Source organism: Pan troglodytes, chromosome 11, assembly GCF_028858775.2.
Source record: "Pan troglodytes isolate AG18354 chromosome 11, NHGRI_mPanTro3-v2.0_pri, whole genome shotgun sequence".
NCBI lineage: Eukaryota > Metazoa > Chordata > Mammalia > Primates > Hominidae > Pan > Pan troglodytes.
This window is the reverse complement of record NC_072409.2, coordinates 59,252,517-59,277,443: the sequence shown is the minus strand read 5'-3', so window position 1 is coordinate 59,277,443 and position 24,927 is coordinate 59,252,517. Positions and strand designations below refer to the sequence as shown.

Below are 24,927 nucleotides of genomic sequence, written 5' to 3'. Positions count from 1 at the left end.
CAGTGCCAGACGACTGATCAAAGATGGCAAAGTAGGGCCAGCTTTCAGAGGCCACCCAGTTGCTGAAAGAAAAGGATTATTTTGTTCAGGTGACCTTAAGCTTCCTAGAGGTCAGGCAGGATGATCTAAGCATTGTTTTTCAGGCTCTCTGAGGACACCTGGATCAATGACTATTTGAAGACTGTGGGTGAACCACGCTGAGTTCATCCTGCGATTCATCCTCCGGCTCCACCCATTTCTAAGGTTGCACAGACCACCTCTTACTTCAGATTCCCACAGCCCAACTAGCCTAAATAACTTTAGTTGTCTTATTTAAATGTTCCACCATCTAGGAAAAACACATGTGATTGTAATGTTTAGATAAAAGGACAGTATACAAACCAGTATGTAGTGTGATAGCAATTACTCAGACACAAAACAACTGTAAATATCAACAGTGGTTATCCCTAGTAACAGGCTTATATTCCCTCTATTTTTCAATATTTTCCACATTTTAAGGAGGAAAAAACTTGTGTTACTTATACAGAGCAACTTATTCTTTGTATGAGGGAGCAGTAAGAAACAAAAAGGGTCTATATCTATGAAAGTACATGAATACATTTTGAATTAGTATCTTCCTCTGACATTAGCACCTAATATATTTGTGATATTTGCAAACTTCTTGTGATATCAGTAAGCAGAGGTATACTCATAAATGTGCTTTCAAGGTGCCATGGTGCTATCCAAAAACACAGATCAGTAGTAAAAACGAAAGTGGATTCTTTAGGAAAGCAGTCTCCAAAGTCAGAAAACAACAAAAGGAAAACATTTCTTTTTTGAAGTATGAGTGTAAACTTCAACCATTCAGTTACACTGTACATCTAAGGTCTTGACAATGCTGCATGAAAAATAAAGGCTTTACATTACATAAATGTTTGATCTACTTTCCTAACAATTATGATGCACCTCAAATTACTTCTTACAGATCTTTCAAAGTTCAGCAAGGCAGAAAGAGCAACACAATAAAATGTACTTATTTATTGATCAATTGGTCACTGTTTAGACATAGAGTTCCAGGTAAATATAGTTGCCATTTTCACAGAGTTCAACTGCTACATGTCAAGAAGATCACATATAGATAACATGTTATTTAAAAAAAAAGAGACTAGCACTGCCAGAGTACTGTAGGACGAGAACCACAAATCATTTATGATAGTGAAACTCTAGTGACATTCTCTTTAAAGTCAAAAAAAAAGATGCCTCATATAACCTCTGTTATTTTAATAACTTTCTAGAAGTATTAGCCAAAGCAGTAAAAATTATAAATAATGTAAACTGGAAGATAAAATTATTATTTGGAAATGTTATGAAAATCCACTGACAAAATTCAGTAGAATCACCTGAAAATAAAATCAGAGCCATATACAAAAATCAATAGCTTCCCTAATTTCTAGAAAGAGCCAGGTAAAAAATAAAATGGGGTAAAAATTCACATTCATAAAAGAAAGAAAGAGTATAAACAAATAGAATACATTCAAAAGATAGGTGTACAGAACTAACATTAAAAAATCATGGAACCGGCCGGGCGTGGTGGCTCACGCCTGTAATCCCAGCACTTTGGGAGGCTGAGCGGGTGAATCACGAGGTCGGGAGATTGAGACCATCCTGGCTAACATGGTGAAACCCCGTCTCTACTAAAAATACAAAAAATCAGCCAGGCATGGTGGCGGGCGCCTGTAGTCCCAGCTACTTGGGAGGCTGAGGCAGGAGAATGGCGTGAACCCGGGGGGTGGAGCTTGCAGTGAGCCAAGATCGCGCCACTGTACTCCATCCAGCCTGGGCGACAGAGCGAGACTCTGTCTCAAAAAAAAAAAAAAAAAAAAAAAAAAAAAAAAAAAAAAAAAAATCATGGAACATAAAAGAAGACTTAAATTAATAAAATGATTCACCATCCTGCTGAATGTTAAAGCTTAATTGTAAAGATGACAATGTTCCCTTAAATAAACGCAGAAATGCAATGGAGTTACAATTAATATCCCACTAGCAGTTTTGTTTAGAACTTGACAAAATTACTCTAATGTTCTTATAGAAGAACAATCATGAAGAATATTCAAGAAGGGCCGGGCATGGTAGCTCACGCCTGTAATCCCAGCACTTTGGGAGGCCAAGGCGGGTGGATCACCTGAGGTCAGGAGTTCAAGACTGGCCTGGACAACATGGCGAAACCCCATCTCTACTAAAAATACAAAAATTAGGCTGTGTGCGGTGGCTCACGCCTGTAATCCCAGCACTTTGCGAGGCCGAGGCGGGCAAGGTCAGGAGATCAAGACCATCCTGGCTAACATGGTGAAACCCCGTCTCTACTAAAAATATAAAAAATTAGCAAGGCGTGGTGGCTGGCGCCTGTAGTCCCAGCTACTCAGGAGGCTGAGGCAGGAGAATGGCGTGAACCCAGGAGGTGGAGCTTGCAGTGAGCTGAGATCATGCCACTGCACTCCAGCCTCGGTGACGGTGTGAGACTCCATCTCAAAAAAAAAAAAAAAAAAAAAAAAAAAGAAACAAAATTAGCCGGGCATGGTGGCACACGCCTGTAGTCCCAGCTACTAGGGAGGCTGCGGCAGGAGAATTGCTTGAACCCGGGAGGTGGAGGTTGCAGTGAGCCGAGATCATGCCACTGCACTCCAGCCTAAGTGACAGAGTAAGACTCAGTCTCAAAAAAAAAAAAAAAATCAAGAAAATGTGGGGGGAAATAAACCATATTTAACCATTCAGATAGGGCTTACACAACTAGATATCAAAATGTGTTATCAAAATGTGTCATAAAGCTATAGGAATTTAAACCTATTCTGTTCTTACCTATTCTGTTCTTTAAAATATTAAAAAAAAAAAAGCCTAGAATTCAGTATTCATTACGGCATTTCAAATTAATGTAACAAAAAGATGGATCCTTAAATCAGTTTGGCTAACTGGCTATTCATTTTGGAAAATATGAAGTTAGATCCCTACCTCTCACCTTATACAAAAATAAATATCAGATGCAATAAGATTTAAATGTAAAAAAATGGAACCACAAAAGTACTAGAAGAAAATTAAGGTACAATTTATGTAATGGTAGGATGGAAAAGACCTATCTTAGCATGCCAACAGCCAAAATCATAGAGAAAAATATTAGATCTAACAACTAATCTCAGAGATTAAATCTTTGTTTCACAAAACTGAAAGGCAAGCAAATTGAAGGAAATATCTGCACCATATGGCAGAAAGAGAGTTAAAATTTTAACCAATAAAGAGTTTTCGTAAATTAACCTCAAAAGCAGAGCATTCCATTGAAAATAAGCACTACCCTTCTCATCTAATAGGTGAGGTAAGAAAAATCCAGAGAAGACTGACTAAAGGATACATTGGTAACTCCTGGCAAAAGATGAGATGAAATATGGGCTTTGCAGTCCCCTAGAAACATGATTTTTCTGCATTATCAGGTTTGTAAATCTAAAAAAAGAGAAAGGAAAAGAAAGAAGGAAGAGAAGGAGCAAGGGAGACAGCAAGGGAGGGAAAGAAAGAAAAAGAAAGGAAGAAAAAAAAAGAAAGAATAAAAAGGAAACCAAACCATATTCCAATGGCTATGGCTGAATGAATTACTTATGCATGTTTCTACAAATGTTAACTTAAAAAGCAATATCCTACCCTTGCACTAACTATGTAAGTGACCTAACTTCTCGGCCTTGTTGCTCATCTTAGAGCAAGCTGAACTTGAAGATCTCTAACACTGTCTAGTTTAACCCCACTTGCATTAATGTATGACATTATAAAGTTTTGAGCAACTCAGAAAACAACCTACATACAATTCAGTGAACATTTATTGGGCACCTACTATGGGCAAGATACCATAATAGACACTGTGGGGATACAGCTTTGGCCTCTACTTGTGTAATCAATTTATTACCATAAAATTTTAGAGTTGGAATAACTGAATTTTATAAATGAGAAAACAAGCATGTTGGATATACTGAAATATAAAACCTTTAATACATTTATAAAATTAAAGAAAATTTATTCCATATATATAAAATGTTAAGGACTATCATATTCCTTAACAATTCTTTTAAATAATTAGATTTGAAAATAGGGAATCTGAGCTTGAGGTCTAGCACTGTCAGAAATCCATTTTTAAGAAAATTATTATCTGAATTCATATAACATAAAACTAAACACTTTAAAGTAAACATTTAGTATGTTCACAATGTTGTGTAACTACCACCTTCTACCAGTTCCCAAACTTTCTTTGCAGTGCAGCAATGAATTCCAGATGTGCTCCATCCTTGATCTTGACCATTTCCCAATGAAGCCCATGACTCTTTGAGGAATTTCTCAATTCACTCAGCATAACTAGGCAACTCATTCTATTCTAAAATCATTTAACAAATGTCTATGTAAATCCCTACCAACAAAATGAAGGGCCATATAATTACCCAGAAAAGTCAATCTCTGGAGTCATCCATGAGAACTAATCACAAAACTGCATTTTTAGTAGCTGGACTTTTATTACCTGAATTACTCCCTGCCTCTATTCTCTCATCTCAATCTTTGTGAAAGTTTGCACACAGTATTCAAAGAGTGTCCAAGCCTAAGCTCACAAGAGATCAATTCATAGGTTCTCTATGCAGACCCTTCTTTGGCAGGCAAGGTTTATGCAAGAAATGTTTGCCTATGAAAAGCTGATAATTATAGGTATGCTTTAGAAAGAAATGACAATTGCCATGAATATTTACATAGTACCTTAGAAATATGCTTTAAAGCTAACCATAAAATTACAACTACCAACATTTTCTGAGAATTTATTATGCTCTTGACACAGGTCTACGTGCTTTCTATACATTATTTCATTTGAACCTTACAACCGTTATAACAATACTGAGGCTTAGAGGTTACATGACTTGCCCAAAGTCATCCACTTTACAATAACTACCAAGCATACTTCTTCCCTGAGACCGCATTGCCAATAATGATCCCTGAACCGTTTCTATAAAGAATTCCCACAGCAGCTGGGATAAACCAAAGCCACATGGCTTAACTTTGAAAGGCACTCCCAGGCAGTCTGTGGGGAAGGAGCAAAAGGTTCACCACCTTTGAAAGACTTAGGAATTCCAACCATTAGTCATCAGCAGAGGTGCATCAACAAACACTGGTTTTCAATCCATGTCAAAGATATTTTCATTATCCCCATGAAAGGATTAAAAACTGTCCCCTCTAATATCACAACTTGCCCCCTTGTGCCACCTTCAGCACTCCCAACCCCCTTCCCTAAACTGCTGGTTTCCCATAGTCTTATCACTACCTAAACACTATACCATTTACTAATTTATTGTGCATATAAGTATTCTAGTGTGCTAGAATGCAAACTCATTGAGAACAGGGATCTTCATTTTATTCACTGCTGTGTCTCCAGTGTTTAGAGATACAGTGACCTGGGTCACAGTTGGAGCACGTTCCTCTTCCTTACAAAAGTATATGATGGTATCTATTCAAATCACTTTCTAACATTTCACCAAAACCTGCTAAACGCTGCTAAATATTTCACACATTTGAATGGAGACACTGACACATTCATAAGTGAATGCAACAGCTACGTCACCGACGAGAAAGCTCTAATTATGGAATAATAGAACTATCACTGACAGATGGAAGGGTTTTGCTTGTTGTTACAGCTTATCCAGGGAATTATATAAAGAGTTCAGTGAGTTAGCATAACTGACAGGCAATCTACGCATACAAATCCTGGGGAGCTGAAAGGTGAGAGGGGAGGGCAATGAAGGAAGGATGTTTAATATTAAAACATGTGCATCTTTATAACAGAAGTTACTGTTTGGAAAATGTTTTCAATGGCCATTAGTTCTATAACAGAAACTATGGAAAACAGTGTGCCAAAGTAGCATGGCAGAGCATGGGTTAATAACCATTTTCCTGCATTAAATACTTTGCAATTTGCCAGGCACTGTTTTGAAGCCTTTACACATATTACATCATTTGAATATCCTTACAACAACCCTGTGATGTAGGGACTGTTATTATTTTATAGATAATGAAACTGGCGCTCAGAGAGGGTGCCTAACTTGCCCATGGCCACACAGCTACTTAGTGATGGAGCTGGGATTAAGCTGTACTTAATTTGTACTCTACCTTGGTGTTTCTCAACAGGGTGTAGTTTTGTCCCCCAGTTGACATGTGGCAATGTTTGGAGACATTTGTGGTTGTTGTAACTAGGGGGAAGGAACTACTGGCATCTAGTGGATAGGAATGCCGCTGAACATCCTCAGGGCAGAGGACCGCCCCACAACAAAGAATGTTCTGGCCCCTAAGTGTCATTAGTGCCGAGATTGAGAAACCCTGCTCTCAAACTCTTAACCTCTGTACTTAAAGCTTGAGAAACACCTTTGATAGAAGGACTTCTGTCCTTTTTAGGAGGAAAACAAACTGTAACATGTGGTTACAGGTGGTCATGTTACCTTATAAGAGAAGTGCATTCATTTCCTGAGGCTGCTGTAACAAATTACACTAAATTTGGTGGCTTAAAACTATGAAAATTTATTCTCTCCCAGTTCTGGATGCGAGAAGTCCAAAACCAATGTCACTGGGCTGAAACTGAGGTGCTGGCAGGGTCATGCTCTCTCTGGAGGCTACAGGGGGACTCTGTCCCTCGCCCCTTCCAGTTCCTGGTGGCTGCCAGAATTGGCACTCCTTGACTGGTAGCCACATCACTTCACTCCCTGCCTATGTCTTCACATCACCTTCCCCTGCATGTCCCTCTCTGTTCCCCTCTGCCTCTTTCTCGTTAGGATGCTTGTAAAATATTTAGGGCCCACCTGAATGATACAGGGTAATCCCCTCAAAATTCTTAATTCAACCACATCTACAGAGACTGTTTTTCAAAATAAGGTAATATTTACAAGTTCTAAGAATTAGGATGTGGATATCTTTGGGGGACCATGAGTAGATATTATTATTCTCATTTTACCATGAGGGAACTTCAAGTCATGTGCCCAAGGACAAATGGCTAACAAGGGGTAGAGGCGGGATTTGAACCCAGCTCTGTCCACCTCAGAAGCTCATTCTTTTTTCTTTATACATTGTCACCTACAGAGGCTGGAGAAAAGATCTGAAACCCGGCCGAGTGCGGTGGGTCACGCCTGTAATCTCAGCCCTTTGGGAGGCAGAGGTGGGCGGATCACCTGAGGTCGGGAGTTCGAGACCAGCCTGACCAACATGGTGAAACCCCGTCTCTACTAAAAATAGCAGGGCGTGGTGGCACATGCCTGTAATCCCACTACTCGGGAGGCTGGGGCAGGAGAATCGCTTGAACCTGGGAGGCGGAGGTTGCAGTGAGCCAAGATGGTGCCATTGCAGTCCAGCCTGGGCAACAAGAGTGAAACTCTGTCTCAAAGAAAAAAAAAAAAGAAAAAGAAAAGAAATCTGAAACTCAGCCTCCGAGTGGGGCCTACTGCAAGAAAACTACAAATCCAGGCGTATTCTAAGCACTGTCTGTAAAAATTATGATGGCACAAACTTTCATGATGTGAGTGTCTGAAGAATACAATCACCTGTAATCTTTGCATAGAACTATCTAGAGCCTTCTTCCTGAGTCTAAAGTAAAATGCAGCAAATTACAGCTATAACTACACATGCTTCTTTAGCATTTGTACTTTATTATGGACTAAAATCCCACATTTGTGAGAAGTCATTGCCAGTGGAGAGAAGGATATGGTGGGACTGTGTGTCTGTGGGGCTGGAGTTTCCATAATCCCAGAAATGCTTTGATATTAAAAATATTGGGCATTCAGCTGTAAAAAGGAATGAAGCACTGACTCAAGTCACAATGTGGATGAACCTTAACACATTACGCTAAGTGAAAGCAGCCAGGCACAAAATGACACAGATTGTACGATTCCTTTTATGTGAACTACCCAGAACAGTTAAATCCACAGAAACAGAAAGCAGATTAGGGGTTACCTCGGGCTACAGGGAGTAGGGAATGGGGAGTGACTGCTTAGTGAGGATGGGGTTTTATTTTGGAATGGTGAAAATATCTTGGAACTAGATAGAGGTAGTGTTCACCTCCATTTTTCATAATAAAATGGTTAATTTTATGTTCTATGAGTTTTACCTAAATAAATACATAAATGAGGCCTCTATGCTAAGCAAACTCTGGGGCAGACAATCCATTTCCTTACAATGTAGTGTTAAACCATACTGTGGATCAAATTCTAGAGGAGTGGCTTCCAGCTAAGATATTATGATTTTATATGACCCTGGACTGAATATGTCTTCTAGTACTCTACTTTTTGGATTATGACAAGAAGGTGTAAAAAAACAGCAAATCATACAATTTTAAAATTCACTTCTGATTTTTTAACTAAAGTAATAAGTACTTGCTGTAAAAAGCTATATTATGCCAAAATTTATAGTAATTTCTAGAATAAAAATTTTACCTCCAACTCTCCTAAAATTAGTTGCCTGCTTGCATTTCCTTATAACAGAGCCAGATGAGATAATAAAATGGAAGTGCTGTGTTAACTCTGAAGCATATTTCAAATGCAAGCCATTATTATTAGTGTAAATAATGATACTCATCAAAAAGACAGCATAAAGGAAAACACTGCCATGTTACAGCGCGCACTTTATAACGTGGCAGTAATAACTAACCAACAAAATTGGTGGTCTATTATTTTACAATCAACAGACAGTAATTAAGCAACAAACTTCAACTGCTGCAGTTTCGATTTGATAATAACCAGATAGGACACACCAGAAGAATGTGCACATACGAGATAAGCCTCCTCCTCCTCCTGAAGCAAGTACACCCAGTTGTTGCCCAGGAAGTCTAGACTGCCCCCAGGGTCTTATACGGAGTAAAACTTGTTAAGGGAGGAATGTGAAATTCTCTGACTTGTGGCCAGAGTTAGGACTGTCTATGGAGTAGGCAGGGAAAGAATGAGAGGGAAGGTGATCCCCAAGCCTAGTTCAAGTCCAACGCCTTCCTTCAGAATCCAGCTTCTATTCCTAAGGAGAAAGACATTCCCATAGCCCATGAATCCCCAACTGTGTGGGCCAAGGGCAGGGACAGGTCTGGTGTGAGGGGGTTAGGGGAGGCTATGACAACTTTGGGGATCTACTACCTGTAAACATGCTGCTTTCATGGGGCTGCATCTTGAAGAGAATTTCTCTTGCTGTGTACCATGCAAGATAGATTCTGGGCTGGGAACTAGTCTTTCCACTCCAGCCCGAGGCCAGGCTGCTGCTACCTCGGCAGGTTCTGGAAGTGGTAAGCCAGGCCTTGCTGCAAGGCCAGAGGACAGCTGGACACAAAGGACTGCAGGAGAGGCACAGAGAGGACAAGACCAGAAGAGACATGGAAGTGCTGAGCTCTGGGCCATGCCTGCCATCAACCCCTTAGGTTATCTCACAGCTAACTCTCCTTGGTGTGGGTATCTGTAACATGGGGTGGCACCTCTGCTCCACTTGCCTCAAACTAAGTTCTTGTTAGAAGAGAGTGAGAGAAAAAGACAGAGCCAGAGGGAAAGAGAAAGTGAGACAGAGAGAGGAGAGAAAGGGTGAGGGGAGATGATGATGAACAGAAAAATATACCAAAAATTAAGCCTTGTCTCAGTACTTCCAAAACTCTGTGCGTGCCATATAACTAAGAATCTGTTTGTTAAGAGTTAACACACTTTGGGAGGCTGAGGTGGGTGGACCACTTGAGGCCAGAAGTTCAAGACCAGCCTGGCCAACATAGCAAAACCCAGTCTCTACTAAAAATACAAAAATTAGCCAGGCATGGTGATGCATGCCTGTAGTCCTAGCTACTCGGGAGGCTGAGGCACAAGAGTAGCATGAACCCGGGAGGTGGAGGTTGCAGTGAGCCGAGATCGCACCACTGCACTCCAGCCTGGGTGACAGAGCAAGACTATGTCTCAAAAAAAAAAAAAAAAAAAAAAAAAAAGAGTTAACACAAAAGAAGAGAGACATTTGGGGAAAGAACAGCTTAAACAAAAGTAACTTTTTAATTCATGCTTTCATTCATTTATTCAACATATATTTAGCGAGCACTGGTTAGTTTCCGAATAAAACAGACATGAATTTTCCTTTATGGGGCTTACCATTTGATGTGAGAGTAAGACACTAAATAGCTTGTATAATTTATTTGGAAACATTATCATTTATAATATAAGATGTACTGTGAGGGAAATAAAGGGAATTGCAGTAACAGAAAACAGAAAATTAGGGGAGATCTACTTAGGTGGGGTTTGAACAAAGAAGTCTTTACTAAGGAAGGAACATTAAGGAATCCTAAAGGAACAGAAGGAGCTGGCAACACAGAGTGGGAGCAGGCAGCAGAGAGGGAGCTTCCTGGATGGAAGATTCAGGTGGAGCACAGGCCCTTGGAGCAGGATGGAGGGCAGGAGAGGAAGAGGCTGGAGTGAAGTGGACACTCCTGTCTACTCCCAAGAGCCTTTTCTATGCTGTGTGTCATGTGCATCTCCAAGAGCTAAGGATAAGCCCTGCTTCCCAAGAAAGTGTTACAGAATGTCAAAATGGGATGTGTCAAACAAGCCGCTAAGATGGATGAGATACCAGGTTCCAAAGTGAAGTGCCAGGCCTAGATGCAGTTTTTCAAAGAACATAGCCCAAAACCTTTTTCACTGGTCTTAAACCTCTTACCTACGGTGTGGCTACAAGTAGGTCAGACTGCTTGTTGGTGGCTAAAAGGAGAGAATGATTGAAGCAAGCAGGCTGCAGTCCAGTCTGGTCCTAGCCTAAAGGACTAAGCTTAGGAAGAGATAAGAGTACCTGCCCCTCCCTGCTTCTCCCCTTTCCAGCCTCATGAGGGGGCTCAACAGGACTACCTGGAGAGCATGAGGCTCTTACGATGTGGAAGGCACTGTGACCTTGTTTGGGACTTCTGCCTAAGAAATCTGAAGAACTGGAGAGCTGGCTGGATGCTGACGGACAAGCCAAAGGAAACGACAGTTGCCCTGGGAGCAGCCTGCCCTCTCCCAGTTGGTGGGAACAAAGGAAGTGTGAGTGTTTCCCATGGACCACACCATGAGCATATGTACAGGGCTATATATTAGGGTCTTCCCAACAAGGGCCACCTGGACAGCAATAGAACCCAGCAGACAGGAGTACGAATGGATTGGTGGGCTTTCTAGAGACTGTGGAAACAGTCTGCAATTAGGCTGAAGAGAGTGCAGCAGCCCCACCAAGGAAACTGGAGGTGAGAGGCCCCCAGAGACAAGGTGAGAGGGTATCTCCAAAGAACCCACAAAAGGGCCCCACAAGAGAAAGAATCAACTCTAAACACCCACAACACAAAAAGAGCTCTCCTATGATACCGCCTGCCTAGTAAAAGCTTTCCTACACTCCTTCCTGTTCCCCACCCAGCCCCTTACCCCAGTCCAGAAGTCATAGCTACTGAGTAAGCAAGAGAAAAAGCCTCCAACCACAGCCCCCTCTCCCTGCAACAGGCCCTAGCCAGGGGAAGGGGAGCAGTTATAAATATGAATGAAGTTGGAAGCTTTAACTATCCCATGATACTAGACATTTTAAATATCTGGCAAATTAAAGTGGGGCTTTTTATTATATATGAGGAATCAGAATAGCCACGTGATATGTTTTCATCCAAAAAACAGGGGAAATGCTTTCCACTGAATAAATTTTAATGGGAGAGTGGGAGACTTGATGAAGCTGTTTTTTCGTGGCCTCCCATGAAACCTATTTGTTCAAGGCAGATTATACATAGAACCCCATTGTGTTAGCACATCTCGTGGAAAATGTACTTTCCAAAAATGAGGCCCAGCATGCGCCAGCTTGAGGATGAAGATCACTGTGGTTTGTGGGTCCACCTTGTAACATTGTCCATCCTTGGCCAGGCCATGCAGAGCCTTCAGTATCTATGGCAACTGAGGCTACGGACCTCCTGCATACATCAGTGGTTCTCGTTCTTACACCTTCCTCCTTTTCCAGGAAGACAAATGTGTTTCAGGAAGGAATCCCTATCACCAAGAACCCCCACTAAGCTCAGCTCTGATCCTCCTGAAACAAGCTCTGACTGAGTTCCCAATATTGTGCTTTATGAGTCTTCTTCTTAGATGTCACCCTAACAGGATTCCCGGTACATTCATCTGGCACCCAGTTGAGAAGGCCAGAGCCTCAACCCATACTCAGCAGGAAACCCAAGGAGAATCAATAGAAGGACAGGGGCCTCTTTAACTCCACCCATTCAATCTCCCATTGTCTTAGTGTCATGAAAAGCAAATCTTAACATGCAGGGCAGTAAAACATGACACAGAACTCATCTTCAATAAACTGGCACTTTGGTTAAGCAAATGTGAAAAGTCAACAGCCACAGCATCCTTATATGCCAGTGGGTTTTAGCAAATCAACATACACTGACCAAGTCTTTCTGATATTGGAAATATTGCTTACCAAATCTACACCATGTGAAAGGGATTTCTCCTCACACATATGCACTGTTCTTATGAAAGCTCACTCAAAACTGACATTAAAAGACATTTTGGGCCAAGCCTGCCTCGTGCCTGTAATCCCAACAGTTTGGGAGGCTGAGGCAGGATGATCACTTGAGCCCAGGAGTTTGAAACCAGACTGGGCACATAGCGAAACCCCAACTTTATACTGGAATAAAAAATTAGCCAGGCATGGTGGCATGGAAATGTAGTCCCAGCTACTCAGGAGGCTGAGGCAGGAGGATTGCTTGAACCTGGAAGGTCAAGGCTGAAGTGAGCTATAGTTGTGCCACTCTAGCCTGGGAGACAGAGTGACAACCCTGTTTCGAAAAAAAAAAAAAAAAAAGTTTTGGTATTTGGGCTATTTTAAAAATGCACAGCAGAGGATCTGAAGGTTTCTGGGCCTGCTCCCCACTAGGTTCTGAGCTCCTTGAAGCAGGGACTATGTTTCATCCACTTTTGTACCCTCCTAGGGCCTAGTACAAAATCTGGTACATATGTGCGTTCATTCAAAGTCTGACAGCTGATGAGTGAGTGAACAAATGAACATTCTGGCTCATATTTTCAGTTAGATTTGTGTGAATACTATAATTAAATCTGTTTTTAAAAAGAGAGAGACCTACTATCCATCATTGTTGACCACTCTATTCTCTACAGACCATTTTGAGTGTGTTTATTTGAATCTTGCAGTCAGATGCTGTATGTTCTTTTGTGTAAAAGATTTTCCTGGGGCACCTCTTTCTACAGGCTCCTGAGGCCACCCACATCAGCTGCCCATTCACACCACTCAGAAACAGCAAAGATCCAGCATGGTATTGGGCTCCATCAAAGGGAATCAATGGGTCTCTCGAAGGGAATAATACTGCTTTAAAATAGGTATTTTCAAAAGAATTACCTTTCGCCTCTCTCCTAGAAGGACCTTTAGAGATGAAGCAGAAAGAGAAAAGGCCCTCAAATGCTGAGAGGTATCAGGCACCAGAGAAAGGTTACAGGACTGGGGTTGGACGGCTCTGCAGTCACATCTCAGCTCTGCTGGGCCTTGGCTTCCTCATCTGTAAAATGGAAATAATAATGCCTACCTCAAACAATCATGGTGAAGAGGGGAATAAGTGAATGTATGAAGGCTCTTATTATAGCCCTTGACACATAATAAGGGCTCAAATGGTGGTTAGTTCTACATACAACGCAAATTACATACCCCTATCTGTATATTTAAAGATAATTTTGTGTCTGACTGGTCCACAACTCTCAAAGGAGCTGAGATCCAAAACTCAGCTGTTTAGAACTTGGAATGCACTTTCCCATGGAAACAGTGCTACAAATCATAGAACTTTAGAATCAGAAACTAGATGACCTTATAGTACATCTAGTGATGTAGTAAAACTTCCCACTAAATGTAAGACTTCTTAATATAGGCTCTCTGATGTTGAAATTCTAAGCAAGGCCACCAAAACCAATGTAACCCATAATGTCACTGAAACCACATGCAAGGAAACAATAGTGGAAAACAATTTTTAAATATTCAGTAATATTTCAGCTTCACATGTTCTTCTAACCTCAGCTAAGATTATCTTCCAATTCTGAAACTCATATAGAAGTGAGGAGACATAAACTTCTTATGAGTAGGGCCATGATAACCTACCCTGGTTCTCCCCACCCCCAACAACTACCACCCAAATCTTCCAATTAGTAATACGTAATAAGGACTCTATCAGCAGCATGAACAAAATGTAACGGTCCCATGGAGGAGAAAGTGATAACTGGGGGGCTAGAGAGGGTGAAGAGAAATGCCAAAGAGAGGAAGCGGTGAGGCGTGGAGAAGGGAGGCAGAGAACAGAAAGAAAAGGCTTGGTTACCAAGTTTCCCTTCCCTATCTCTTTGCTTAGAGTCAGCCCCATCTCACCTGGTTGTGCAGAAGCAAAACTATTTGTAGAGGTCATTCCACAATGGATTGGTGGGCTTTCGAGACGATTTGAGGCACTGTTTGGTCACATGCTAATATCATTTTTTAGGGGTCACCCCTCATCCTCCACCTTGACCCCTGGCCATGGCAGTCTCTACCCACGCAGTGACCCCAAGAAGGCAGAGTGCTCTGGGATATTTCTACTGCTTGTTCTCTGGAATGGAATCAACTGACTGTACTTACAGCACATTCAGAAGCCAAGGGTGCTTAGTTTGGAGAGTGCATAACATTGCCTTCGATATGGAAAATTCCAAAGAAACTGCAAAAGTGACCAAGGAAATCTAGTTTTGGATAAAAACTCTAAGTTCTACTCAGATGACATGGGATAATGTTAAATGAAACAAAAATCAATTTATGAAAAAATATGTGATTCCAATTTTTGAAATGTATGTACACACACTGTTTTAGGCATTCTTAGATATATCTGCTCAGAAAAAAGGAAGCTAATACTCCAGAACATGAACAATGATTTTATCTGTGTTAGAGAATGAAAGAGTAGATATATTTTTTCTTAATTTTCTAAGTTTGGTTAAATGGGCAAGTAATTATATAAAAGTGGGTAAAATGGCATTTAGAAATACTAATTTGAGATTTTAAAGCTAAAAGACTTCTTAGAAATGACCTGATCTAAAACTTCCCCCAGTCCCTCTCAGGTTTGTAGGTAAAAGATCTCTGACACACCAAGTGGCTTCTGAGCCTGAAGTCTTCCAACTCGGGGATAACTAGCTACACCATGGCTTGAGCTCAGATCTTGTGACATTTATGGTCTGTGCCACTCCCATTATATCACGTTGCCTAGAGTCAGAGACTAATGAACTTCATAAGGAAATACGCCATGAGGAAGGCACAAGCCTTACTGTGCACACCTATATTTCTCACTAAATAAATATTTGCCTTTGAAGCATATTATAATTTTATGACATGCAAACAATTCAGTTGCTAAAGGAGCCCCAGTGATTTCATCAGAGCTACTGAACTAGAGTGCTAGTTATGAAGTTTGAACTCCCGCATTGCATAGAAGACCACTATCAGAGAGCTTCACGATAAAAATGTATTAAAAGGCACCTTAGTCCTTATGCTAGGTATCTCTGTGATTATGGAGAAGACATAGGTTATTTCTGTCTTCTACTGTTGTGAACTACACATATAACAGCCACTTAACTTCCACTGAACCCAAGAGACTGTAGAGACCCATTGTATCATACTGTATTAGAACTACTTAACATTTAGTCAGCCCAAAAACATGTATAGAAATCAGATAAACTAAAAACACTTTCTGAAAGTAGCCATGTCCTAAAGGCTTTAAGTACTTCTATTTATAAAGCCTTGTTAGGAGCTATACGCAACATCTAAATCTTACCAAAAGATCCGTCCCAAGATCTTCCATTTCTTCAGGGAGAAAATTCAGACACTGGATGCAAACACATATATAGCAGAGCCTTGGGCCACACAGAATTGGCTTTCTGTTTTGCTCCCTTTATCTTACTGGTAGGGATTGGGAATGCTTTCTAGGCAAAGGGTGGGGAGCTGGCTGATCAAGGACACAGTAGCAGGAAGGACTGGCCACAGGTAGTGAGGTCAAAGAACTGTTTTTCAGATAAGCAGAGACTCTACACCTGGTCACAGCCACAATGGGTAGCTTGTTCCCTGCCCAATGTGCTAACCAGGAGCATAATACATGACCCCAGAATGTACCTGTGGCTGGCAGACAGCATGCAGGAGTCTGGGCAATACGTCAGTCTCTTGGGTTCAGCAGTAGTAAGCCTAGACTGAGAACCTGAAATTAGCTATGCAGGTCACATGAGTTTAGGGCAAAGCCTCAAGCATGCATAGGCACAGCAGAGCAGAGAGTGCCTGAAATGAGCACTGAAAGCGTGAAAATGCTGCCTGGGGAGAAATCTCAGTGGAAGGAGCTGGAGGAGAAGCACAGGAAACAGCAGGCTGAGAAGTGTTGCAATCTGAGATATCACAGGCTGCAAAACATTCCTCCAACCAAAATTACTTTGGTATTAAGGGAAGCCCCAAGAAGGAGGCTGAAATTTATGTTTAAATATAAATGCTGCCTTCTTAAATATTTTAAAGTTTTAAGGAAAGAATATAATGTGCTAACGTGGCCTCTTGTCTTTGTCAGTCAAAATAAAGGTACCCAAAATGGATCAAGAACTATACTCCTATATCCCTCAGTCAAAGATCTCCAACTCTGAGAGGTTAATCTAAGTATATAGACAAAAGAAGCCAAAGGCTAGATTGTATGAAGATGTACAAATGTTGTGTCCCATAAGAGCAGAAAACAAAGAGTTGATGATATTTGAGGACTGATAAGAGGGGAAAATCAGACTAAGCAAGAGTAAATCGAGGCACATGAAATATTTTAAACTCCTTTACAAATGATAATGTGAAGATATGAAATAGGAAAATAAAATATGAAGTTTAAAAATTCAAAATTAAATGGTCATAAAGATTACAGCAGAATCAAAATAGTGGTGCTGGGGAGGAAGCTAGAGAAACAGTCGATGATCAAATGCCGACGGTGGCCAGGATTGTTCAGGGTCGGCTGACGGAGAATGAAGAAACTGAAGGCTGGACCCCATGGTAAAGCCATGGAGAACTTTTTTGGCCAGTGAAGAAGAGGGTATAGGCTCATCCAGAAATGTTGAGGCATGGGCCTGAGCCCAAAAAAAAGAAAAAAAAATGTTGGCCTTCCTGAGATCAAAGTGGGCTCGAGTACACTGTTTGAAACTTGGATTGAAGCGTTGAAAATGTGGATAGTTTAATATGATTCTGAAGAAGGGTGATCTGAAGGAACTTGCAGATTAAAAGAAAAGGGGCCCCTTCTCAGAGAGGGCCTGAAAGGGTCTGTTTAAGCTAGAAATATGTGGAAGGGTCCATTTAAAAGTCTAGAAATTTGGCCAAACTCGCCATGGAACATGAGAATCAAGTTGTACTGCCTGATATCACATGACAGCCGGAATGGAGCAAAGTGATTAACTTCACCCCACCCCTTGTCATCTCCAGCTTTCAGATGAGAATACGCAGATCCAAGGAAGGTGATGCCAACTGCTGGCCCAAGATGACAACTAGTTTATGGTGGTGACAGGAACAGTACTCACATCTTTTCCTCTCAGTCCAGCAATTCTTTTATTATAGCATGCTCTCATAGCAACCATATGTAGGTGGACCCAGCATTCTCCTACCATACATGAATTAACCTTAAAAAGTCATTTTCACTATACAAGTGTTACTGTTTTTATTTTTAATTGGTGAAATTCAAGACGGCCAAAAATAAAGAAAATCAACTGTTGTTTCAATTATAAATACAACCTCAATTTTAGAAGTTCTCATTATTTCTGTTAAATGTACCTAGTTGGTGTTGGCCTATTTTCATAGTTCATATTATGAAGATTTATTCTATAGGTTTACATCATCAGCCACATAAATATGAATTTTTCAGATTTCTATCCAAGTTCTAAGGATCCTGCTTCAGTTTGGGGCCAAGAAAACCCTAAATACCTGCCACTGGAAACCTCTTTCTAGGCTGACGAACACTCAGTCATTACCTATGTTATGGCATATGACTAGAATCAGCTATGAATTTATTGCATTATTCTGTCATCCTCCAACATCTCTCTATTATGTGCGTAAGGAGACCGGTGAGAGATATTTGTCAAATGCTTTGATGTCTTTGGCATTATCTTCCAATATAGAAGCCCCTTTTATAAAAGAAAATGTGACAATTGGTCACTACGCATTAGCAGATTTGTGCTGGTTCCTAAGGATCAATGCAATCTCTTCTCTGGACTCCTAAATAATTTATATGATGATAGTTCAGAAATTTTGCAAGGGTGCATTTCACACATTGAAAGTTTTAGGAATTCAACTTTGTCAAAAGCTATATAGAACAACATTTGCATATCTCTGGTCTTCTGCAACCTCTGCCACTCTCCAAGTTCACTCAACAATCACCAGCAATGGCTCAAAGATGATGCCTGCTAACTCCTTCAATCCTGCTAACCCTGAGATACAATCCAGTGTGCCCCAGAGAGGTAAATGCATTCAAATTACCTGGATTTCTTTCATTGTCATCCAAATCCCTTTTAGTAACACCCTTTTAATTTTGGAAATCACTTCCTTTGATGGAGAATTGAAAGCAACATAGTTCTGCATAGGTCATCTATTCATGCTAGCCTTATGCCCTTACTTAAGCAATAGTCTAACCCTGTCCCCATTCTTCTAGCTCCAGATACAACTAAAAAGCAAAATAAACATAACACTATTCTCAAAATACAAATGACATATGCCGCCATGCACACTCCAAAAAGGTTCAACCTAGCCAGCAAGGAAATAAAATAAACACACCAATAAAATGTCATTTTGTAACAAACTGGAAACACACCTTTAACTGACAGAAAGCGAACCTGGTGAGGTTGTAGGGAAATGGACATCCTTATATATTTACCAATAATTTAACTGTATTTGGAAGCAAATACATAAGATGTTCATGCTCTTTGTTCCAGGAAACCTAAACCTGGATATTTATCTTAAGAGACACAATCTGAAAGAAAAGAAGGTCAAAGTATATAAATATAGGAAGTATAGGAATATCAAAATGGCCCCAAACTGGATGCCTTCTAAGTATTCAACAATGGAAATGGTTAAGTAAACTACAAAACATCAGCTGTGGTAGGCTGAATAATGTCCCCAAAGATGTCCACATCCTAATCCCCAGAACTTGTGAATATACTACTTTACATGGTAAAAGGAATCTTTGAGATGTAATTAAATTAAGTGCCTCAAAATGGGGAGATTATCCAAATGCACCCAAAGTAATCACAAAAGTGTGTAGAAGTGGGAGACAGGAGGTTCAGAATAGGAGAAATGGTGACTGAAGCAGAGGTGAGGTTTGAAGATGCTGCTGGCTTTAAAGATGGAGTGAGGGGTGAGTCAAGGATTGAGGGTGGATTCTAAAAGATGGAAGAAGCAAGGAAATGGATTCTCCCTGGAGCCTCCAGAAGGAGTGCAGCTCTGCCAACACCTTGATTTTAGGACTCTGACCTCCAGAACTGTGAGATAATAAATTTGTATCCTTTTATGCCATTCCATTTGTGGTAAGTTTTTACAGCAGCAGTAGGAGACTAATACACAAACTATTATGCAGCCACTGAATGTTATAAACCTGGGGACTACAGAGCAACAGAAAAAAAATGTTAAAATACACAGATGGCAAAACTGTATGTACACAATTACTACATGTGAAATATGCATACAAATAGATCAAGATTAATAGATTAAGATAAAATATACTAGTAGAGTAAAAGACTTTTTAACTGGTCTTTCTACTTCTGCAACATTCAGAGTGACCAGAGTGGTCCTTTTCAAATATGAAATCAGATGACCCTATTCCTCTTCTCAAAAGCCTCCAATAGCTCCTCTCTCCTCAAAGAAAAAGACCAAGTCCCCACAAGGACCTCTATAGCCCAACTCCACAGCAGTACACAGCTCCCACGACAGCCACTCACATGCGCCTTCCGTGATTCCATCCCAGACACCACCTGCCCAAACTTGTGTTTGTCCTCACTCACTCCATCTCATTACCTGGCTGACCCTGCTCCAGGCTCATGGACCAACCTGCTATTCCTGGAGTGTTCCAAGCCACTCCTGCTTCAGGCTTTTGCACTGTTTGCTCCCTCTGCCTGAAATACTCTTCCTAGTGGTATGCGCATGGCTCATTCCCTTGCTTCCTCCCTGTCTCTGCTCAAATGCCACCTTAGCAATGGGGCTTTCTTCAACTGCCGTATATAAGTAACAGTCCCATCATTCCACCTCAGAACCCCCTACTCCCTTATCCTGCTTTACCTTTCTCCAAAGCATGTATTATTGTCATATTTAAAATATCTATTTGTGGCCGGGCACAGTGGCTCATGCCTGTAATCCCAGCACTTTGGGAGGCTGAGGCAAGCGGATCACTTGAGTCCAGGAGTTCGAGACCAGCTTGGCCAACATGGCTAAACCCCATCTCTACTAAAAATACAAAACATTAGCTGGGCGTGGTAGCACATGCCTGTAATCCCAGCTACTTGGGAGGCTAAGGCACGAGAATAGCTTGAACCCGGGAGTCAGAGGTTTCAGTGAACTGAGATCAAGAGGAGATCAATTTATAACCAAGAGGAGCCTAAGTAGACATGACAAATCTAATGACAAATATAACGTGGTATTCCAGGTGGGATCCTGGAACAAGAACAACCACCAAAAAAAAAAAAAAAAAAAAAAAAAAGACACTAGGGGAAAACAGCAAATCTGAATAAAGTATTAACATTAGTATATCAAAATTAGTTAATGAATTGTGGCAAATGTATGTACTAATATAAGATAAAGATAGGGGAAACTGGTATGAGGTATATAAGAATTTTTTCACTACATTTGTAATAGTGCTCTAAATCTAAACATGTTCTCATATAAAAAGTTTGTTAAAAAAAACTTCCAAGAGATCAGGACCACTGTCATCAAAGGCTCCTCCATCTTCCATGCCATAAAGTCATTCTTTCTTAATGGTTGGTGTTAAATACAATATAGCAATTTATTTGTTGTATTCTGAAAAGTGACAAAAATAGGCCAAAAGGTACTAGGTTGTTTTTAGCCCAATTACTCAGCCAGCAGAAGCTGAGATGGTCACCTCCTATTGCCTTTTCCAGTTTTGCCATTTGCCCAGTATCAACAGATCAGCCTCAGCCTCCATCTGTTCGGCTAGTAGAAGGTTCCTACAACAATCAAATGATGGGCTGCTTTCCTTTTTCTTTTAACCTCACCAAATGTTCTGCAGAATAGTTCTTCCATCAGATTGTGGATTTATAGATAAGCATGTTCTTCCTTCCTTATCAATCCTGTTTCTCCCTTTTGTATAGACTGGAGGGACATTCTTATCCTTGCGAGTTTCAAGACCATTTGAGCAAAATGTCATGGGAGCAGGTAGCAGTCATCACATTAGAGGAAAAATAAGTAGAGAGAAAAAGGAGGAGGATCTTCTATATCCAGTCCATTTTATACATTCTGGACCCATCTGCCTGCTACCAGCAGTCTTCACTGGTCAACCACTCAACAAAGCAGTAGAGATATGTTGGACGTAGCTTTGAGCCTTTGTTCTTATGGTCCTTCCCTCCCAGTTAAAACATCTTTCCCTTTCTATTGTTTCTTCTAGCTTTATTAATTCTGTGTGCCTCCTACATAGGAGTGATCTTTCTCTCCTCTGAACTCTAATAAAACCTGTCTCACTTTGAGTTCCCAGGCAGTTGGTTGTGTCTCACATGCGTATTTCCTCAACAACACTGTAGTAAACTCTTTAATGGGGTGAACTTCATCTACTTTTCTGTATATACTTTGTGCCTTGATCAATCAAATTGTCCAATAAATATTAGCAAGAATTTGAGTACTTAACATTGAGTTTTTAACAATAAGTCAATGAGGTAGGAATATAATTACCCCCATTTTATAGCTGAAAATGCTGAAGAATAAAGTAGCTAAGTGACTTTCGTGGGGTTGCATGGAAGTTGCAGAGCCAGAATTTCAGCCCAAATTCAAGCTCTTAATCACCACAATACATTCTACTGCCTCCTAATAAATATACTAGTTAAATGATCCTTTAAAGAGTCTAAGTATTGCCGGGCACGGTGGCTCACGCCTGTAATCCCAGCACGTTGAGAGGCCGAGGCGGGTGGATCACAAGGTCAAGAGATCGAGACCAGCCTGGCCAACATGGTGAAACCCCGTCTCAACTAAAAATACAAAAATTAGCTGGGCATGGTAGCCTGCACCTGTAGTCCCAGCTACTTGGGTGGCTGACGCAGGAGAATTGCCTGAACCCGGGAGGCGGAGGTTACAGTGAGCTGAGATCACGCCACTGCACTCCAGCCTGGGCGAAAAAGCAAGACTCCATCTCAAAAAAAAAAAAAAAAAAAAAAAAAAGTCTAAGTATTTCAATAAGTGGGGATCTCAGAAGAAAAGAGAAAAACCCTTGGTCTGTGACCTCAAACTGACGGAGAAAAATTTTATTCAATTGTTCTCCCCCAAATCTAAATGTCACACAGAGTTTGTGCATAGTATAAACAATAGGATTCAAGGGAAAGAGCAATTTTAAAAATTCTTTGGGAAGCACTGCGGTTAGCCTTCATTCTTCACACTGCTTCACACATCAACCAGTTAGACTGGTAGACACAAAATGAACAAACAGAGAAAAACGAAATATGCAAGGCTCTGCAGTTTGGAGCCCAATGCCAGCCTGGCTCACACGCTTTGGTGGAACAGGCCAGAGATTAGCCATTGTACTGGAGGAATAACCAGCACCCAGTGCCGTACTGCATGTGTACAGACGGCAAGCAGCAAGGTTCTCTTCAGCAATCTGCTTCTCATTTCCCACTGGAAATTTTGTGGTTGGATGGTTGGCTTCTTAGAGAACTTCTAAAAATAAGTTACCACCAATTCAACTACACAAATACATGAGCATTTACAATCACCTTGCGGCCCACACCTAGATCAAATAACTTTCCCTTCTACCATGAGGAAGAGGGCACCAAAATTCAATGGATGTGCAAAGCATCAAAATTGGTACAGGTTCCATCCACATCATCGTCGTCGTCATCATCATCATCATCATCATCTCCCACCGCGCCGCCCCCCCCAACCCGCCTCCACATCACCAGCAACGGATTATGAGCTTTTCATGGATGCCTGCCCACTGTGCCAGTAATCAGTTGTAATGCCCACTCTTTCCAAGAAAGAATTACCCGGCTTTGCCTCAGAGACAGCAGACCTTTCTACTCCACTGTGTTCTTGCCATTTCTGTCACGTCAACTGCTACTTAACTCTGAGCTCTCCCAAAAAGCCATGCCCAGGGACAACAATGGCCTTCTTACATTTGTTAGATGTGTCAATTTGTCTTCTTTTGGGTTCCACCTGCTTCTGTTTACCAGACCCACGTGTCTGGTTTAGCTATCAGATGTGAGACAAGTGCCTCCTCTGATCTCCTCCGCACAAACAGTAGGTGGTCAAAGTTCCGAATTTCCAGAGGGATATAGATGAAGACTCTAAAACATGCTGTGGTTGATCCCTAACACCAGGAGAGTACAAGTTAGACGTGGGAAGAGAATGAATTTCCTTTGAATCCCAAATATGCCAAAGACTAAATGAATACTGATATAGTTTCAGATACTCTTGAATAGTGCTATTAAATAAACAACAACAAAAAAGATCCACGTAATTCAATCAGCAAGACTTTGGAGTAAAGGGAATTCCTTTTGACAACATTTTGTTTATTGAAAAATAAACGAGAGACCCTTCCTTCCGCAAGCAATTTACAATCCAACAGGGAAGATAAGACACACCTGCAAATAACTGAAACTACACCTTGAAAGGTGGTAAGTCCCAAAGGAGAGGTATAAATAAAACACTTATTTCCTCCACCTCCCTATTCCAACATCACAGTAAGAATTTCAGGAGTGGCTAGCAAGCAAATCTAGCTCGTGACTAGTTCACAGCAGCCCCACCCATGGTGCTTCGGTGGAGGCTCAGGAATCCCTCGAAGACAGAGACCAGCCAGAAGTGGCTGAGAGTCAACGCCATTACTTCCCACACCTCCTTCCACACACATTAAAAAAGGGTTGCAGTTTGCTTATTATAAAATGCTTCCTGAAATACAGTGAAGTGAACAATAGGCAGTTTTCAAAAGTAAAGAGTATAATTACAACATTTTATCACTTTTTAAAGTGTGTGACTGTCTCTCAGAGTATTTTCCTAGCATGCATTTGCCCTGTGTACCAGCCTTTCTTCAAATTTGGGTTATACAAACCATCACATGCACTAACCTCAAAGGCTTAATTTGCAATCCTAAGGCTGTCTAACTCCAGCCACATTCAGTACTTTTACCACCTTTCTTTTAATTGCATTATCTTCCCCTAATTGAGTGTGTTTGCCCGGCTCCTCCAACCTGTTGCAAATTCCCTGACAGCAAGGATCACACATTTGTTTTTGCGATTGCTTCCCCATCCACCCACTCAGTCTAAAACGTTAGCCCCTTTGACCTCCGCACCTTTCAAAATACTTTGCACATAAAAAGTGAAAGGAAGTAGCATTTACTTAGTTCCTGCCACCCATATTCCTTTATCTCGGTTAACCCTGTCAATAATCTATGGAAGTGGTCAACATCAGCCTCATTTCAGAGGCTGTTCTTTGCTGGGAAGACAAAGGAACTGGATCATCACTGATCCTGTCCAGTGTACACAATGCAGTGTTAGCTTCACCTCTTCTGTTTTCCCCACAAAATATATACGTCCTATCCAGACATCAGGGATACCAGAACTCATATTGGCACAACAGATATTCACAAACTGATGTTAAATTGAAACATGGCAAGCTTTAGACATCAAGCGTTCTGGAACGGCCTCTAAGATTCTGAAGCAGCACTTGACCATAACACATGAC

The 24,927-nt window shown here is 41.0% G+C and overlaps 1 protein-coding gene across 16 annotated transcripts in view; it reads right to left on the bottom strand.

Moving 5' to 3' along the window:
• Window positions 1-24,927, bottom strand: part of PIP5K1B (phosphatidylinositol-4-phosphate 5-kinase type 1 beta) — a 306,214-nt gene that overhangs the window by 255,087 nt on the left and 26,200 nt on the right. For 5 of the 16 annotated variants that reach the window (XM_063788526.1, XM_063788521.1, XM_001137127.5 and 2 more), the window contains exon 2: window positions 13,393-13,549. The exons of 8 other annotated variants lie outside the window; for them this stretch is intronic. The gene's annotated coding sequence lies outside the window, so the exon portion shown is untranslated. Of the gene's footprint in view, window positions 1-13,392; window positions 13,550-13,695; window positions 13,793-24,927 lie in introns of those variants that run through there. 3 more of the 16 variants (XM_016960924.4, XM_016960923.4, XM_063788527.1) reach the window with 2 other exon arrangements.